General features: G+C 37.5%; 1 protein-coding gene across 1 annotated transcript in view; it reads left to right on the top strand.

Annotated features, from left to right (window-relative positions):
* Positions 1-9,360: 9,360 nt before the first annotated feature.
* LOC116713539 (receptor-type tyrosine-protein phosphatase epsilon-like) overlaps positions 9,361-20,890 on the top strand; it is a 31,225-nt gene continuing 19,695 nt past the window's right edge. Inside the window, exons 1-2 of the mRNA XM_032553725.1 lie at positions 9,361-9,834; positions 18,659-18,874. The gene's annotated coding sequence lies outside the window, so the exon portion shown is untranslated. The remainder of the gene's footprint in view (positions 9,835-18,658; positions 18,875-20,890) is intronic.

Here is a 20,890-nt window from a genome sequence, read left to right as displayed (position 1 = left end):
CTGTGTTCCTTGTTCCTCGTCGGGTCCTCGTCAATGTTTCGTCAATGTTTAGTCTCCTCGTGTTCAGTTTGTGTTACTCCTGCTCGTTGTTTGGACTAAGTTATTTTCATTAAAAACATCATAATTCATCATTCCTGGGTCCGCTGCCTCTGCCTCACCACCTCACACCCGCACCGCTTCATGACAGTATATTTGTATCACTCAAACATTTGCCAACAGACCACAGGAATCACCCTTCTGATTTCAAAAGTAACCTATAAAATGATGAATACCTGACTTATCCAGCCTTGCAAGAACAATAGGCATCAGCAATCTTGTCCACAGCTATATTGATGAAGAGGGTGTGTGGATCTATCGTTTTCCTCATGGAGTGAAAGCATTTTGCTGTGACGTGCACAATGTTGGAGGCATCGCGTGGCTTAAACACCTTGATATCATCCAATATGCAATAATCCAGTCGGAAATACACTGCAGAGAATCAGTCGAAGTGGAAGACGCCATGTTTACATAGAAACAACGCACCGCGAGGCTTTGTTTGTGAGACTTGCGGCCACATGGGATTTTCTAGGTCAGTTGTGGGCGGAGCTTGGTAGGGTCCATTCTCCTCATTTTGATACGCAAGTTTGTATGTTGTTTGTAGATCAGGTTTGCCCATGATATCACGTTTCCACCTGCTTTTATTTGCGTAAACTTTAGACCATCAGATCCTATTTGGTCTAAAGTTACCGTCAAATCGTAGAAGTTCAGAGATCTTAAATACATTCAAACCTCTTCATTCAGGCTACTAACAGAGTAACTCCAGTTACGGATTTAGGCCACATGGTGACAAGATAACTGATGGATGAGGTGGTTTTATCCCTCTGTCACATCACTTGAGGACATTCCCCAGTTACTAATTGGTAAGAGAACAGACAACAAGGGGAGATGCTCCCTCGTCCCCCTCCCATGAATCCCTTCGTTCTTCTCCAGTTCCCAGTCATTTAACTAATCTTGTTTTATCCCCTTGTCGACAGACACAGGACTCTAGCAGTAAAATGGAGTGCAGTGGAGATAACGTGCAAGGCAGGGCCACTGTAATTTAATGGGAACAGATGTTTCCCCTGCTAGAGTGACAGCAGATTCTTCTCCGGCTCCCTGAAGGGAGGAGCAGACACATTACAGATGGTTGTTGTGCCTCTGGTCATCATTACTCAGGCCCAGGTTTAGACCAGGCTCCAGTTGGGCTCGAGATTGGAGAGCAGTGATGTACAGAGGAGGAATGGCTTTAAAGACCATTGGATTAAAGCTGCCAGTGCAGAGCCATGATATCCAAAAGAAACATGACAGTGGTTTGTAAATACACTGCCTGTGCAGGTGTCCTTGTATCTATGAAGCCATTTTCAGATTTTACACAGTATGTGTGCATGTGGGTTTTCTGCTAGTTCAGCATAGAGGCATGAGTGGGCATTTGACAGTCTGCAATATTAGAAAATAGCCTTCAAAAACATGATCAGCCTGGACAGTGCTCGACAAACAAAGGGAGCATTACAAAGCATTAATGCTCTCCCACGGAGAGAGGGAGAGAGAGAGAGAAGTGACTGAAATGCATTCCTCTGGGATTTTTCTCTCTCTCTCTGTCTCTGAACACTCGATGAATCCCTCTCTGTAACCTCCTCAGATTGAATTCTTCCCTCTCGTGTCATGGAGAAATGAGAACACATTTCATCAGGGCTTTGCTTTTGCAGCATGCTTGTAAATGGACATGCTGGTTGTGCATCAACTTCACACTCACTTCTCGAGGTCATATCTCTGTCATTCATAATCCTTTTCACCATGTTAGGAAGAGTATAGTTTAAATCAAATCATTTTCACGTACTTAATGCTTTATGAGCACTAAAAAGTTATGCACTTGCTTATTGGGAAATCCTTGATAGCGAATTAGAAGCAATTGGCATGCAATTATGGAAAAGATGTAGGGATTTTATTTATTTTTTTTGTTAGACCTGCTTTTTAAATCAGGACATGTATAGTCCCGTGAAAAAGTATTTGTCCCTTCACAGATTTTTTTGCTTGCTTCACTTACAACTTTTATATAATCAGATAAAATCATATAAAATCATATCTAAAATAACAAAGTGGGACACATAGCATCTAAGAGATTTGGGGGAGCTTGGGGAAGTTCTTTAGTGTTACAAGTTTTTGGGGTCTTTTTTTTTTTTGTTGAGAATAATTGCTTCTCACTGTGATTTACTGGAGTCCCACAGCCTTAGAAATAGATTTGTTACCTTTCCCAGACAGATTTCAGATACATATGTTTTGTTTTTTTTTATTAGGAGGCATAAAATTTTTCACAACACATTAAACCTACCAGTAACAATCGCTCTATAAGTTCCATGGCCCCTATACCATTTCCATCTGCACATAATTGATTTGCTTTTTCATGCATCCTAGAGTTACTATACACAGATATTTCCCTGAGATTGCACATCCTAGGAGAGCTTCTGAAATATAACGCATTGAAGCAAACAATTTTGGCTATAATTCCCCGTGCTTCTCTCCAATCCAGCGTCTAAACAGAAAATTTTATGATACAATCTAACTCATGTGCTTTGAACTGAGATTGGCCATTTTCATGGTGTAGCTTGTAAAGGCTGTGTTGTGTCTGAAATCTCCCATGTGTGTATTTTGTTTTCTCACTATAAAGAGAGCAGAAAGTAGGGGATATTTGTGCCACTCCACATGATGTTCTTGTGTGTTATAGGGCTCTGCATTATTATGAAAATATTCTTACCTTTTTTTTTGTGGCAGTTGTACAAAGTCCTTTTGGTAGTGTGTCTATATCCAGTCGGTTAAAATCGCATTTATAGTTTGAGGAATATCGGAGAAAAAATAATGGACTGATCCAACTAGGGAAGTGAAAATGAATGGTATGCTAATGCAATTGCTATTCTATCGCTTTTACCACACACTTTGGTATATTTCTATACCAAAGTGTATAAGATCATGGTGGGGTTTAACTTGACTATATAGATTTTAAGTTGGTGCTTTCTCAGTGTTTAAAATAAGTTCATATTTGTTTAGAAACAACAATACTAATGTTTCAATTCAGGGAGAGTTCAGAAATCAATATTTGGAATCACCATCAGGTTTTCATTGGGGTTCAGTACAGTGGGCTCTTATATTTTTTCCAAAGCTGTATTTTCATTTCACTGGATATTAAATTGGGTCACATTTCAGCATCGAAATGATGGACTTTCACCAACCACAGACAAATCTGATGTCAAAAAGCAACCCCACCATGACTGCTCAGTGTCTTCCAGCTCTAAACTTCCCATTAGGCGCAGGTGCAATTCTTATGCATATTAAATGCAAACTCACTGCATGTTTCCGGGAAAGAAAAGCTGTCATATCCGTAAGAGGGTGTGCCAATTGGAAAGGTCACAACTGTCTATCGAGAACAAATGAGGCCGGTAATCGGTTTTCCTGCCAGCGTTCTACAGGCACATAAAGGACCAGGTGCTTGTCTGAATCTTGATGATCCCCTTCTAAGTGAAATCACCGACGCACATCCAGCTCAATTAAGCACCGCTATCGTGAGGGGGGAGAGCACTGATCACACTCTGTGCTAGACGGCGAGGAAACTCACAGTATGCAACGAGCATCACGAGGTTAAGTTAAATTACTGGTTATGATTGGGTGTAATGTGACAGACGGCTCAGGGAGGAATCGTGGAGTTCAGAGAAATCTTTTGGAATAATTAATTCGCCCAGGAGATCCGGTATCCGAAGTGTGACCGACACCGGCCGCTCTGCGGTGGCGACCTAGGAGTTGCCAAAACAGTACATGCTGTTCCACCTCAAGGTCATGTGTTGCAATGAATGAGGAGAATGACTGGGGCTAATAGACAGAGCTCAAGTTTAATGAAGAGTCCTGATGAGGAGGCAGATTGGTCCCCACCGACAGATCAGCTGCTGCCATTTCCATTTTCATGGGCACAGAGATGCTTCGCCAGAGGAGTGTCACAACTGACTGCTGATCCCTGTGGACTAAATCAGCCTTTGTACATACAGCGTGGCTGTGTGTGTCTTTTCCTTTTTTTTTTTCTTTTTTTTTTAAGCATGTCAGCCAAGGCTGATCCATTTCAGATACAGTGCAGAGTTCTTTGATCCTCCGCCAGCATTCACACTCCATCTATGTCCAGAATTCACATCATGTGGCGCATTCAGAAACACAATGTGCTGGCAGTGGATTTCAGACCGCAAGTTAGGCAGCTTTACACACTCATGTATGCTGCACTGAAAGAGTGATCAAAAAGCTGTTGGAGCTTCCATTTCAGATCAAGGAAAGGACTTTCTCAGCTGCTCTGAGAATGTGAGCTGGTTCCAGTCCACGAGCCATAATCATTTTCTTATCAGTGGCTTCTGCGAGTCAGAGCCCTACAAAGGAATACCCCTAAAGAGAAAGAGGAGAAATGAAAGGCAAAGAAGCGTGTGGCTTTCACTCTATAGCCAGTTGTCTTTGAGCTCACTCTTACAGATGTTTATTGACACCAGCGCTGATTTCCACCTAAAAAGCCTTCCTCATGTTAACTCTGTGAAGGTTAATGGGAGGATAAAGCCTTTTGTCATAAAGCGACACAGAAGCACCTTTTCTCTTGGGCTGGCACGGGAGCCAACAGGCACGGCAGAGGGATAAAAAAAAATATCACTGCCAGCGGTCACTGCTGAACAACTTGTCATCGTGGCCTATTTTAGAATAATACCCCCCAGCACCAAGTTGTGGATGTTTTGAGTTCACTGGCACAGTGTAGTAGGTTGAGTTAATTTTGCTTCTGAAAGTCGATGTGTTTTTATTTTTAATCATCTTTGTACACTTCGAATCCACAATGTAGAAAAAAAAACAGTGACATTAGAATCAAATACCTGTGGTGAGAAGAATTCCCTTTCCCTGAAAGGATGTAAAAGGGAGTGATGAAGGTCAGTTCATGGTGTTTTTCAGGACAGAAATCTATTTGACATGCAGGTTGAAAAAAAGAAGAAAAAAAATCCTCCCAAAAGGTCTTCTGAGCCTTGAGGAAGTGAGCATACCTGCAGCAATGCGCCTCACTCTCAATGCGCAAACTGACCTTAACAGTACGCCTCTGTACAGTGTCACTTTAAAAGCACAAAATGTTAATGTAAACAAAGAAACACAAAGAACAAAGCTGTCCGGTACAGTAATATTACATGCATGAATGTGAGCTGAATTGTAAATGTTGTTTCTATGAAAACGAAAACCACATGATTTCACTAAAATGGGTTTGATTTAAATACGGATTTACTCTAAAATACTTAAAGTCTTAGATAGAGAAGACAACGGGTCATTGTTGCACAGAAATATACATAAATCTTTTTGAATTGCTAAACAGAGATTAGCATGTGCACCGACTGCAGCTGCATTTTCAGAGCAACACTGCCCTCAGCTGACATATAGTGTTACCCAGAGGTACCATGAGATGAGGATACAGCTTGAAAGAAGAGTTTGATTCACAAAAAAAAGTTGCATGGCCAATACAATGTTCTTTATTCATTCTCCCTTTAGTCCAATCCCCCCCTACTTCATACCTTGCTCAAACACAGAAGTTATATTTGTACACAAAAAAAGTTGCTAAAATATTTCATAAAAATACCTGTTCTACATAAGTTTTCTTTTCTAGCATATAAGGAAAAAAGAAACATGCAGCTAAAAGCACTTTTGATCCTTCTTTCTTTAATGCTTCTATCAAATTCAAGACATTCCAGTAGTTCTCCAAAACTACCTAATCAGTTTCAATCACTCTTTCTTTATTCCTAAGCACTTTTCAAACACACTGAAGGCACCAAACAGTGCTTTGCATATTGTTTCCCAGTACTTTATCTGGTTTCTCTGGCTGTAAAGAGTTTATTATGTTCATTATATTGACAGACTGCGAGAAAATCAGCAATAATGACCCTCTTTGCAGACCCGACTGATTCAGCCTCTCAAGCATGATGTCCTGTATGTTTCCTGACCTTCTAATACTAAAAGAGCCAGCACACATCTTCTTCACAGATCTTTAGTGCAAGTGAAGGTTCAAAGGAGAAGTGAAGAGGGTAACAGATGTATATTTGTTGGTAGGTGCTACTGGTGGTCCTTTCGTGTAAGTGTCAGGTTCAGAATCAGACCTATTCACCAACTTTGTGCACACAAACAAGGAAGTTGACATCAGATCTGCTTTGCTCTCAGTTAAGACATTTAAAATATAAATATATAAAAATGGAAAATTAAGAAATAAAATAAAACTTGTCACACAGATTGGTCATTGTCAGTAGTGATGATCTGCAGGTCTCTAAACTGATGCAGGGTTATTTAATGAGAACACTGTTCTAGCTGATACCGAGTGATAACAACTGTACCACCATGCAGCCTTGCTCTGGTTACAGTTATAATAAAATATAAGGTCAAACGAAAACTGCAATTAACTTACAGATGTAAAGAATATCAAATAAGATTAAATTTGGAATAAGCTATCTAAATTATCTGAATGCAGATTAATTTTTTCGAAAATAAGTTTTTTCTACTGTCCTATCTGCAGGATGTTTCTCTATAGATGAGTTACAGTATATCAGTTATATCTATGATATCAGTTTTTTTCTTAACAAAATTAAGGAAACAAGACAAGTTGAACATAAGCAAATTCTTATTCACCATCTAATACAATCAGGAAAGCATCTGACTGAGAACAACTTCAGTAGGCCAAAATCAGCAAGAGTGTTTCTGAATACAAACACAGACAATGCAGCACCGTCACTGGGAACGGAATTTTCAGATCCTGAATATTAACTTCATTGAAGCTGTGTGGAATTTTTTTTATGACAGATAACTAAACAAAAAGCTGCCAACATGATAAGAAAAAGTATCGGATGTCTTTTGGGATGCCTGAAAATCATATACTGAGGCTACTTAAAGAAATTAAATGAAAGCCTGCCAACAAAAGTTTCTAGTGCACTTTAGAAATAAAAACAGGTTGCATTTTAATTCAACCTCATAGAGAAGAGATGACTGTTGTTTTTGTATGAAGCTCAAAACTTTATATAAAAAAAAACAATGCAGAAAAGTTCTTTAAAACGCCAATATGTTTGGATCAGCTTTAAAAGATATTTTTAAAGGTTGAGAAAATGATTTTTAGAAAATGTGTCAGTATCCTCTTTATGAAACAACAATAAAAAAATATATATCTTTCCTTCAGAGATATGAGTATATTTCTTGTTTATGTTCTGGTCTTTAAACTTGAACATCTTTTTCTATTTGATAATTTATTCCTTTTTTGTTCTACCTTTTTAAGTAATGTTCAGTTCGAGTCAGAACTTCGACTCTTCTCATCACAGACATGAACATATTTTTGCCCTTTTTGAAAGTGGAAAAAATAATGCAAAACTATATTATCTCTGGCTTTTTCTCTTACCCACACTGTTGAAATTATACAACGCATACAGCCTCAAATTTTTATTTCAATGTCAGTAAAAAGGCAAACGAAAAACAACAACAAAAAAGGAACAGCATATTAATACATTACACAATACACATTTGTACAAAGTAATTGTCTTTGTGTCTGTATTTATAAATCTAGTTGTTTTGCAGGAGGGTTTGGTTAATCTGAAAACAACCTATTTCTGCAGTCACCACAAGAGGTCAGCGAAGCTGTATGTTTATACAAATTGTGTTTTTATGTCATCAGGCCACAGGGGATTATCTTGTATGCTCTGGAGCATATTTGTTTATAATTTTCCAGCTGTCACAAACCATCCTCACAATATTTATCAGTTTCTACAAAGCTGAAACATGCCTTCAGGGCCTCTTAGTGTAAAAAAACTGAGCAGGAGTTTTTGTTCCGCAGATGCCCTTTAACAAAATTGCCCAGGAGTGTTCCTTGTGAGATCATATTTCAAATTTGTGAGTTTCATGTAAAGGCCACTTCGTCTGCAGCAGTCTGTTTGATACTCAGGGAATGTGATTGTGAAAATTATCTAAAAAACAGTGTAATTAGGACACACACAAAACAATGGCTTGCAAAATTATTTGAAGACCTTTAACTACAACACAGTTTGCCACGTTCCAACCTCAAACTTTAAAACTTTGTACAGGGAATCTATGTTTTAGATCAACAGGAAGTATTGCTCAACTGTGAAGCAAAGAAAGGACATGAAAAGGTTTTCACAAATAGCAACTTTAAATATGTGTTGTGCATTTTTATTCAGCCTCTTTTTATCTTGGTAAACTTAATTAAATCCAGTACAACAAACTGGCTTCAGAAGTTACCTAATAAGTAAATACAGTCCACTTCAGGTCAGTGAAGGTCAGCGGTTTGTTGGATAACATCGTAGAACAAACAACGTCATGAAGACAAAGGAACACACCAGACAGGTCAGTGATGATGTGAGATGATTAAAGCAATGCTATGCTATAGTACAGTATCCCATGCTGCTCAGTCCAACATCTGACAGTGGGAAGCTTATGACTCATGGTTGTCAACCCAAAGAGAACTAATCACAGGTGTAATTCTTGAGAAGTTGCAGATATCCTAAGCTGAGATGTAGCAGACCTTTGAATGGCACATTAGTAGTTATGCCCTCTACAAAGCTGACCTTTATGAAATGGTAGCTAGAAAAAGTCCCATTTGCAGTTTATCACAAGACATGTAGAGGATAGGATGGTTTAGAAAAAACATTATTTTGTTTATCATGGCTCAATAAATAAAACAAATAAAATAAAAAAATTGAGAAGTTTATCTCTGTGATGGAAAATCCATGGTCACAGACTCCTTCCAACGAATCAAAACAAGACTGAGCCATATTGCAAAAAATAAAAATGAAAAATACATGCCCCCCCCCCCCCCCCCCACCCCCACCCCCCCACACACACACACACACAACTCCAACAGGTTTTTACACACAGAGAATTACAGAAATTCAGAAAAAAAAAGTTATCAGGCACCATAACTATTAATGTTCTTGAACGTAGCTCAACCAGCATTAGATCACATGGAGTTTTAAAGGAAATTACTAAATAGATAATTTAAGAAAAAAAAAAACAGAATGACCTATTATTATTATTATTATTATTATTATTATTATTATTATTATTATTATTATTATTACTACTTTTTGAACTAATATAACATTACAAAATGTTATAAAAATAATAGTATTTTTTATTTATTATTAGTAGTATTACTTTTATAAAATGATAACTTGGAAAAGTGAAGCTGTAGTCTTTTTTAAAGAAGCTCTGCTTGTTCACTCCTCCAGCATCATATGACATGAACAAGCGCACATCAGTCCCCTAAGCGTCACTGCAGGAATGTTACAACTTGAAACCTTTCTTTGTATTGAACAAACGTCATACTAAAATACCAACTGTAATAAAAAAAAAAGAACTACCAACAGAAAAGATGGGGGAGTAAAACAGATTGGGTGTTTTTTCCTGTATTAGTTTGCCCTTTATTGTCCACTGATGCAGGAATGTGAAGGATGCTCTGCGTCCACCTGATACTGCTCTGCGCCCGGGGGAGGGTCTCTCCAGTCTCCGCTCTGCCATAACTCGGCCCAGCTCTGGCAGGCGGACACGCATCCTTTGAGAGATGTACTGGAAACATGATCACTAAGGGAGCCTAAACGCATTCCTCGGCTCCGGTCAGACGATTCGACATCTTCATGTGCGCAGCGCTATTCTCCAAAGACCAGACGAGCGAGGAGAGGAGAGGAAAAGAGAGGAGACGGGGCGTCGGGTACAACAACAAGCGGGAGCCGACATCATCAGCCGCTGCAGCGTGAGCGACGAGGTCATCATAAAGCTACGGTAAGATGCGGACAAACCCTGCTGCTTTCAGTGTGAGGCTTAACCCTAAACACCGACCATTTTCTGTCTATGAGCTGTGACTCTCCCTTTTTATTAAACCGCTCGGTTCGCTCAAACTACAAAAGGCTTTAGTAAACGCATGCAGGTCACGGAGGATTGGACATTTATTCCATCTAAGCCGTCATTCACACATGTACATTGTCAACATAAACTGTACAGAATATGGGTTAGTGGAGCAAATCTATGCTCCCAGTGACCACCAGGACACGATATGTATAAGGTTAAACTGAGTGCATTCATGTAACGATTTGATTATTTTTTTTTTTTAAATTATTGTGATCATATAGCTTAAAATAGTAATAATAATAAATCTTTGGACACCAAAAAAAGGAAACAGTAGTGTTATTGAGGAGAAAAAAAACGAATGAAGGACAATATAGTACAGTATGGCCTGTGTGCTCTACTTATAGTGGATGCTGCAGCTAATAGCCTGCTTCTAATGGCAGCAAAGAAAAGCAAATGTGTCAGTTTGATGCAAGGCATGCTGGTTGCAGAGCTGTGAAACAGTAATTGTGCCTTTAGACGTTACTTCTGCTTTTGTTTGATTGTTACACTTAAGTGTTTTGACTCATCAACCAATTTTCAATATAAAAGACAAAGATTACCTGACGGACACTGTAAATACAAAAGGCAGTACATGTTTTATGTCTCTAATCCAACCCACCTAGCTCATGCAAAATCATCAATTAACTGTGATCAATCACAGCTGGATTTTGTTTTGATAGCCCACAGGAATCAAGAAATCACATAAATAGAACCAGTCTGAAAACATAAGTAGGTCTTTTAAAAATAGTGGAACCTGTTAAGGGAAGATCCACATGGATAGTAGAGTTAAACATTGCCCAGAGCAACACACTTCCTCTGTCAGCTTGCCTTCTTCCCAACTTAGCATCCTGGTGCATTATGATCCCCAACGTAGTGAAGCAGTTAACCAGCCATCCATGTGACACAAAAGATAATGTTATTCTTCAGTCCACATCATCTTCTTCCAACGCTTTATCTAGTTCTAATGCTTACATGCCTGTTGTTCTAATGTTAGCATGGATACCCTGACAGCTACGTAGCCTCGTATGCGACAAGAAATGACAACTGTGCATTCTTGCGCTTTTCTATCAGAACCAGCATTAACGTTTGGAGGAGTTGGGCTGTCCTGTCACTCTCCACATTCATCAGTGAGGCTTGGCAGCCCAATGACTCAGATGCCTGTCCACTGTTCCGTCCTCAGAGACCACTTTAGATAGAGATTGATTAGTGGAAAGACCCCATAAAAGCTGCAGGAATGACTTTCATAAAACTAATTGAAGTCCTCTGGCTTGCCAATTTCTCTTTTATTTCTTGATTTCCTTCCTAATCCATTACACTCTGTGTCATGATAAACACTCATCTGCTAGTGATCATAATGTTTTGCCTTCTCTGAACCTTACGTAGTCTGTACAAAATGATTCTTGTTTTGTAATGTCATATTTAATAATAAAGTAAAACGATCATATAAATGCCATTTGTATCAATTGTAGATCTTGTTCACTGCCAAAGCCTGATTCACAATAACCTAAATTTTTGCTTCATTCCTAATTAAGTGGCCTACTAAAAGCTGATGTTAATTCTCAAATTACCTCAGAATATTGGGACGGCTATAGCACACATTATACCCTTGAGGGAATTCACATGCTATAGTTAGACTCATTTTGAAAGTGACAAATTTCCCAGGAATTATATTTTGGCATCCAAAGGTGAGAAACATGGTTTGCATTGTGGCAATCATACATATTGCAGAGGAATTCTGGGAGATTTCCTCTGATGTGGAAATCCTTGATGTGGAAAACATATGACTCATTTGTCTTTGTAAGTAGGTTGACTTAATTTTAAGTTGACGTTATGTAAGCAAATTATGAGCGATTCAGTGTCAGTTCTTGATGTTCTCAATATTAATATCACCCAAATCTGCTGTTCTGGTCACATACAAGTACATCTAAAACAGTGGTTCCCAAAGATTGTCTGGGCCCCCCTATGGATTACAACAAAATCCTCCTCAAAAAGGAAAAAAAAAAAAAAACAACTGGACACACACATCGTTCAACCAGACATAAACTTATAGACATACTATGTTTTCAAACTTCACTGAAGTTTATTTCACACTTCAAGTTGCAATAAAACACACTACAAACCATCTTTACAGTGAAACGCTGTTGTGTAACTGTTTTTTCATTCATCCATACAGCTTCCCGCACCCCCGCTGCAATGTCATTGGCCCCACACATTGGGAACCACTGATCTAAAAGAATATATGTTGTGAAAAAATTCAATATCTTTTGTCACTTCTTTTGGAAAGTTCAATGTATACTTTGTAGCTTTTTTGCACATAGAGTGAAATATTTAAAGCTTAGTGATGACAAAAAATTCAAACTCAAAAATGTATGTCTCACAAAATATAAATAATACATAAGATCACTTTAAAAAGATATATATTGTGAATTGGTTTCTTAAAGGTATGTTGAGTTTTCTGCAGCTTAATTCTTGGTTGGGCTTCCTTGTGTACAAATTACAGCTTCAGTGCAACATGGAGGCCATCGGCTTATTGCACTGTTAAGGTGTAATTCAAGCCCAGATTGGTTTTATAGCAGCCTTCAAGTTATCTGCCTTGTTGTTGTGTGGTGTCTCTCGTCTTCCTCTTGACAGCCCAAATAATTTTTATGGGGATCAACTCAGGCAAGTCTGCTGGCCAGTCGAGCAGAGTAATACCATGGTCACTGAATCAGCTTTTGGTACAGTTGGCAGTGTGGGAAGAATCCATGACCTGCTGGAAAATGAAATAAGCATCTCCATAAAGCTTGTCAGCAGTAGGAAGCATGAAGTGCCCTAAAGTTTTTCTGGTAGTTAGCTGCTCTGTTCTTCAAGCATGGCACAAACCGTGACAGTGAAAACCTCAAACTGGACGTCAAGCAGCATGACTTCTGTGCTTTCTCCACTCTTCCCTGAGACCTTAAATTCTAAATGAAATACAAATTTTATGTTCCTCTGAAAAAATGACTTTTTACCATTGAGCAACAGTCCAGTTGCTTTTCTATTTAGCCCACGTAACATTCTTCTCGCATTGTCTCTTGGCCCAGGCTTAACACATTTTGCAGCCCACGTGGAGGACCTACAGTAGGTAACATTAGGTAACACTGTTACCTAATGTTAGTCAAAAAAAAAAAGTTGGAATCATAATTTTCATTTACATTTCTGCTACAAAACAAAACAAAAATGAGACAATGAAAGTGTATGCATTTGCGCAAAAATGCATGATTACTTTTAGAAAAGTGAGTTTTTGTAGTGGATATGTATTTATCCAGCAAATCATGGATATGTATTTTAAGAGACACAACTGCAACCCTGCTCATGTGGTTTTGCAAGTATGCTTGTGGTGAAACTCTGCTCTTACTGAGAAGAGCAAGTGTCTGCGTCGTCATTCTGTGGTCTGTCAAGCAAAAGAGGCAATCGCTTAAATAATCAACACCCATAGCAACGACTAGCAACGACACAGAAAAAAAAGCTGTTATTTTTATACATTTTTCAAAAATATTGTCTGTAACACGACCATCACAGTAGATTTCTTTGTATACTGCGGGGGCTTGATTTTGTATTCATTTTTGCACCTAGCTCCATTGTGGTGAATCCCAGGAAAGAAGCTTACTCCTTTATCCTTGGCTGAGCTGCAGCTGAACAAGTGAGGCTGTAATTGCAATGATTATCATCTCATGTCCCCGGTTTCACCTATTGTGTCCCAGAAGTGTCATTTTCAGAGTCCTCAAACTGGAGGCTGGAGATTACTTTCCTCATCCTCCTGGCTCGTGTGGATAAAACTGAATTTTCTTGGCTATTTCCCACGACGGGATGGCTGCTTATTATGAAGTGCAGGTGTTCGAGGCTCTGGTCCTACCCACACACTGAGTGCTGTGCACTGCTTAGTCGAGGTTTAGATTTTGCGTCGGCGGAAAGTTACACAATGTAAGAAACAATTGTATCTTTGTGTGTTCAGTTAGTTTGACAGCAGGAAACATCACAGGTGGACTCCAACTGACTCATATAATTTGAATTTGTGTTTAAGATAAAACATTTTCTAAAGGACATACATCATAATTCACACCACCTTATAAGGGAATAGCAATTTGTTTTCCATTGTAAAAGGGGACCTATTATGCAAAATTGTTTTTTTGCACATTTTTGCTTTTCCATTTAAGTCTTTACTGCTTTTAGAAGCAGTTAGGTGAAATATGAGATTGATGTTTGTGCAAAAAATGCAATGAACATGATTTGTATATCCCACAGACCTGTTTTAACCTGTTCAAGGAAGCATAATATGTCTTCTTTTTAGGAAATTATGTTAATATTTGTGTTTTGAGCTGGCAGAAAAGAATGATAGCTATGGTAAACAACAACTCATAGACTCAACTGCTGTCTCTTTTGGGAGTTTTGGATGACGACGGCACTCAAATACAGCTTCGATGACCTCCATGTTGTTTTTTTGTAAATAATTTTTAGTCAGCACAGAGCACACAGGAAGTAGCTGTTCCTATAATAAATAATAATAGAACATTATGAACAAGGCTTCCATTTTGACTAAATTTGTAGAACTAAAGAACCGAATGACCAAAGGCAAGTAAAATACTATTAAGTATTAAGTATTATTTATAGTTTCTTTTAATCATACCACTGGTCAGGTCAGACTTTTTACTACTACAATTATGAGATTGCTATAAATTTCACAAAAACTGTTCTGAAGGATTTTTATGCTTCAGTGTATTGTATTTTATTGCCAGTTTTAATCAATGCTATCATCCTTATTGAAATATTTTATTAAGTAAAACTTTTCCAAACCTCTTGAGTAACACTCTTACCCTTTTAAATAAGAGCCAAGGGCCAAAAGTTGCCTGGAGTTCCACCCAGAGGCCAAATTGTGTTCAGAACCAGAAAACAGCTCTAGCATTACCCTTCTGCCCTTTTAAAAGTATGATTCATATTTGATTGGCAGATTTAGTTACAGGATTTATCTTTTTGTTCCGCTTCAAAGATTAGCTGGGCTGGATGACTTTTTCACAGTATGCTTTTAACTGTAAGAGTCTTCCATGGTCTCTAGCTTTTTTATATTTCATAATGTACATTCGAAGATGTTGAAAACCTTACATTCAGATGTTAATGTTAGTTCTGGGAGTGGTAGATGGCCTGCTGTGAGAACAGTTTGTTCAGTAACATATGAGATTCATCTTAGTATTCAACCAATCAGTGTTTGACTTTGCATTTAAAGAAACAGACTTCAGAGATTGAAAACATTTGTTTTGTACATTTCTGCAACATATGAAGCTAAAGTTTATGCTAGTCTATGCATATGTACTCTGTATTTTCTACAGGTCAGCATAAAATGTTTTCATAGTGCCTGACCAGTTGCTAGCTTGGTGTGAATGTGTTGCATCATTCCATGTAACCTTTTTTGACTTTGATTTAACCAATCAGAGCAGGAGGGGACCTAAAACTAGATATATTTATAAATAAGCAGATAAAATTACTTCTGAACTATTCTAGTAGAATTGAATGGGAATATTAAACCCAAAAATTGAGCACATAATGCATGTAAAGTACAATGTTATTAAACATGATATTTTGATACTTGGCAAGATAAACAGTTATATTTCCCTGTGTTTAAATAGACCAACAATGTTCTTGAAGTTTATAAAAAGGTTAAATACCTCAGCCATTTTAATACAGATCAAATGAAAGATGATGACGATATACTTAGACAGCGATGTAAGCTCGATATGCAGGCTAATAACCATTGACCAAAATTTTTGCCTCTATTTGTTCAGTTATGATTGGTTTTGTTTAAATCTTTTCACACACCTGTGTATGCTGCCCCCTGTGGCCATCTTACTTGTAGTAAGGCACAGGTTGAAGTGTCTGTGTATGCCTTGATCTCATTCTAGTCATTTTAAAGTTTTTTTACTTTTATGGTTTTATGTCTTAATATTTTCCATTTTCCTTGTGTGGTTTGCATGTCTTTTTTTCTATGTATATTTTTAGAATTCAACTTGAATTCCAAAAATAGGTGTGAATAAAAATATAGATTTGTTGAATTATTTTCATTGTAGTTATCATTTTAGGTACATAGATGTCTGGATTTTTGTAGTGGCCAAAAACAGTATAATGTCTTCTGCTGTATAATATTCTATTGTATGACATTTAAATAAAGGTTAAATAAACTTAGAAATGATAAAAAAAATGTCCTTCCAATGAAAGGTCATGTCAAATATATAAAAAAATATATGATATATAGGTTAAGCAAATGATTATTGTTCTCCCAACTTTATTATTACTAAATAAGAGTTTCTCAAGTGTTTAAGTTTTAAGTTCATTCTATAAATATAAAAAAAGAAAATCTGATTTCTTCCCTCCCCCACTCTTCCTATATCATAAGCTTTTTAAAACTATATTTAATTTAAAGGAATTGCTCTTTAACTTGTTATATTTGATTAGAGTCTAACGCAAGGAAGCCATTAAGACGGAAAATTTATATTGTAACATATTTTTTTCTTTTTCATGTATTATCAATCATAATAGTGACAGGCAATAAAGACCTGTTTGCTTAGTTTTTGACAAAAAGAGTGAAAAATAGAGAAAAGTACAAACAATCGAAATAAGCGGAATCAATACATAACATTCTGCACATCATTACTAGTGTTTAAAATCAAGTCCCTGGAGAAATTTCTTTACTTTGCAAAGGCCCAGTTAACCTCTAGAATGATCTCCTCGTGCTCTGCCTAGCTTCTTGCCCAAACGAATAAAAACAAAACTCAGATTTTGTTTCTGACAAATGAAAGCGAGCAAACACTCTTAAAGGTTTCACAAGTGTTAATAGGCACAATATTAAACTTCCAGAACAGATTTTTACTGCCTTATTCATAAAGGATCTCTTGAGCAGTATCAAGTTCAACTGGATGGTGGAAGGTTTCCTGCACATATTTCACTGCCAGCAGCAGCTTTTCAAAGCATTTGGGGGAAAAAACTGATCTCCGATTGGGGAAATAAGGTGCTTTTCACACCTTGTTCAGTTACTTTTCCTTTCTCACAGCTCAGGTCAGGGAAGTCATCCAGCTGAGTCTACTGACTAATTTATCTCTACTTTTTTTCTTTTTTTTTGGCTTAGCTATGTTCCAGCAGCTACAGTATCCCTTTGTGCGCCATGCTGGTGCATAGTGGACGGAAAAAGAGACTAAGCCTGCTTTCTCACTATCTTTAGCAAGACTATATCTTCATTCTTCTTTTCACTAAACAGGAAAAAATGAATCATTAAATACCTTTGTTTTACAGTGGTGCCTTGCAAAAATATCCACACCATTTAAGATGTTCCTGTCCTGTTACAAGCTTCATCAGATCAACATAAAATAATGCATAAATGTGAAATGAAAGACAATGTATGTTTTTTTTTTAAATGTTTTTTATGAATAGTTCACCATTTTGAGTTTCATTTATTTAATTTTATAAATGGAGCTGCTTCATGAAGGTCACAAATGGTAGCAGAGAAGGTTAGTGAACAAACAGAACTAGGGTAAAAGGCAGAATGAGCTTTGAACATCTCAGTGAGTCATGGTGATGCTGTCATGTTGTGGTGAGATCTAAGGTCAGGTAGGCAGTGGCCTCCAAAGTCCATGTGGCATAGAATCATAGTTTGAGATTAAACTGCATAAAGAAGTTTTTTTTTTTTTTGTCTATTATTGATATGCATGCATAGGCGCACTTGTCTCAACTCTGACACAAGTAGAACTTACATGGTTTAATTAATCAAAATGAGTCCCGCTTAAAACAACCCAACAACCACCTCAGAATACTACATTAGAATTTTTTTTTTTTTTAAAGTGCAGAGACAGGGATCAGTGAGGTTCTACCCCAGTGATTTTCTAGTCATACCAACAACTTGAAGCACTTTTGAGCCTCATTTACTTTGGGCCACAGTTAAAAACATGATCATGGACACATTCATACACTGACACACATAATGGTTTGCAAGTTTCCTAAGAGCAAATTGCCCTACAGCAGAACCCACAGTTTTTTGATTGCAATGTGGTTCTTTCTGTTGAGTCGCCATTGCCCTGCGGATCTCCACAAACTTACCCAACAGCTCTACGGCTTGACTTGCGACATCGATGTAATTTGTCATTTTAAATTCAGATATGTCAAGGAAATTCAAACCAGTTTACAAACTAACCTGCAACCATCCAAATAAATCCATAGGTATGCAAAAACATGCATAGACTGCAAAAAAACAACAAAAAACAAAACAAATTGGGCCTTTTCATGTGTTGTGCCATGATAGAGGGATTGTTTGACTTTGTTTATAGGTGGTTTTGTTTTTTGTTGTAACAAGTTTGTGGATAAAATCAAAGTTGTGTAATTTGTAAAAAGATTATCTAAACAAAGGCTTTCAAATTTTGGGGGTTTTATGGTTATTAATGTCATAAAGAGATTGGTTTTAGTTTTCTTGGTGGACGTGAAGAACATAGAATCCAGATGGCTTCACATCCACACCCACTCAGCCAGCTGACTGATGCTTTGTTCAGTCTGGCAGCGATTCCACCTATTTTTTTGCATTTAGTTGCATGCACTCAGCTTTATTTTTATTTATTTATTTTTTTTTTAGATTGCTTAAAAAAACTGAGCTACAAAAAATGTGTCGGATAGTTTTCCAAACTGTTTCTGTTTCATTTACACATTTCTTATTATTTTTTTCCCGCAGGTTTCCAAGAGGTCACTTGTTGATCCGAAGCCCCAAGAACTCTGAAGAACATTCCGGCACTGCCATTATCCTGACTCGTCTCTTCATTCATATTTTTGGTAGCTTCCAGGATGTGATGAAGACTTAGGGAAAGAAAACCTCCTCAGTAAATCACAAAGACAACAGAATCACATGATTGCTATGGAGTGACGGGTCACAGCAGCTTTGAGTGGAACTGTAAGTGTCTTGTTTGTTCACCCTAATATTTACATGTATATTTTTTCCAGAAATAAACAGAATTTTATTGAAATTCAACTGATTTCTTGAGAAAGTTAAGTAATTTAAATAAGAATATATGATAATACAATAACATACATATTAAGGTAGTAATTCTCTTCCCAAACACTGAAGAATTGTTCCACTAGCCACTTTGCAAACACATAATGTGTTTTGTTTTGTTTTTTTCACATAAACTCAAAGTCTGGATTAGAGGAGATATTTTCTCTCCTTTTCCTTCCAGTTTCTTCTTTGTTCACACCGCTCACTCTGATGCTGCACTTTGCTGACATGCGAAGTGCAGCATCTCCATTGTGCTTTCTTTCACTTTTGTCCTTGGCACTTGACAGCAAAAATGCTGGATGTGTCTTGCATCTTTCTTTTTTTTTTCCACACCTGATGCTTTTGCTCCTCAGATCCCGGAAAACAACAGCAACGTTTTTTTCTATCTCCTTTGGTGTTCCAAACATGCCATGTATTCAGAGAATACAAGTCTTTGAAGACATATTGATCTGGGAGAAAACTGAAGCATGTCTGGATGTGTGGATATATATTTGATATATGTTGTTATTGTTTGTCAGGAAGTGTTGATGATCCTGTTCTTACAGCATTTTTAATATGTTGAATCTATAATCTAGAAACCTGCAGTGGCACCCTTATTCAGCATTGCCAGTGATTAGGACCTTATAGAGCATCTGTACATAACCTCTAAATAGTACATTGATGGGAACATTTGAATGTTTAAGAAATACACACATTTTCGAAGATCTGTGGCGGCTTCAATTGGAGAAGGAACAATTCAGTGACAACACTGTATGCTTCTCTCCATGTGCTAAGAAATCCGTTAATCCGTATGTATTGGTCAGTGATATGGATCTGTATGATTTTGTTGTGTATTTGTGGGATTGTATGTGTTCCATCTTCCTGTCGACTTAGGAAGATCTTCAAATTGAATCAAAATTTGCCTAATTGTCAGGGAAAGACAATTTAAGAGTCTGTAATTTGCAGATTTTCTGACTCCCATTGGTTCCTCATTGGATGCCTTTGAAGACATTTAGTATGTTCTCAGCATCTCCATTTACATTTGAGAATAATTTGAGGAAAAAGGAATGCCAGACTGCCACATTTATATGTTGCACAGGGAAAAAGATGACCCACAAACAGCTTTAATCTGACTTTCCTACTACAATGAAGGGATTTGTGTCAAGTTTCAGTGTTTGTTTTGAGTCAGCGTTCTGTTGCATGTGACCCCGTTTTCTTGAAGCCGCTATGAAACTTTATTGCGCAAATCACATGTCACAGCCAGTCAGAACAATATAATGATAATGCAAGAAATTTTGATTTATAATGGATGATTAATAACGAGCAGATGCTCACTGATGCTTAATTTCTATTTAATAATGATCATTCTTTACTCGTGTTTTTATTGCATAACTGATCGTATCGTTTCAAGTGGCTTTTGTTTATATCATTCAAGATGATTTATGGCTACAATGTCAAAACAATGATGTTTTGAAAGAGCCTACAGAATTCCTGTCAGTGGGAATAAACACATGATCTGAGATCACATTTATCTAAAATGTATGTGGCCAGGGTTCATGCCTTCAGAGGTAAAACACACGCTTGTTATTGGTGCTTCCATGGTGTCAGTTCATGTCTGTCTTGTTGCAAATGTTGAGTTAATAAACACATGGAAGCAAAACCAGGCCGGTCACTGGGAATGTTTGGATCTGACAGGCTTCCAGTATAAATCATTGAGTTTGCTACAGCAACATATCCTGCTGTGGACATTGCACATTTTATATCCTGTCACAAAGTTATCTTTAACTCGTGACACCTTTCAGTGCAAATTGCATCAACATTAAATAAGCCATGACCCGAGAGGCTGACCCAAAAGTTATGCACTGTCAGTCTTGGCATTACATCGTAGCTGAATGACAGTACAGCTTTAATGCAAGATTCAACAAATTCACCTTA

Source organism: Xiphophorus hellerii, chromosome 22 (assembly GCF_003331165.1).
Source record: "Xiphophorus hellerii strain 12219 chromosome 22, Xiphophorus_hellerii-4.1, whole genome shotgun sequence".
Classification (NCBI taxonomy): Eukaryota; Metazoa; Chordata; class Actinopteri; order Cyprinodontiformes; family Poeciliidae; genus Xiphophorus; species Xiphophorus hellerii.
This window is presented reverse-complemented; position numbering and strand designations above follow the sequence as displayed.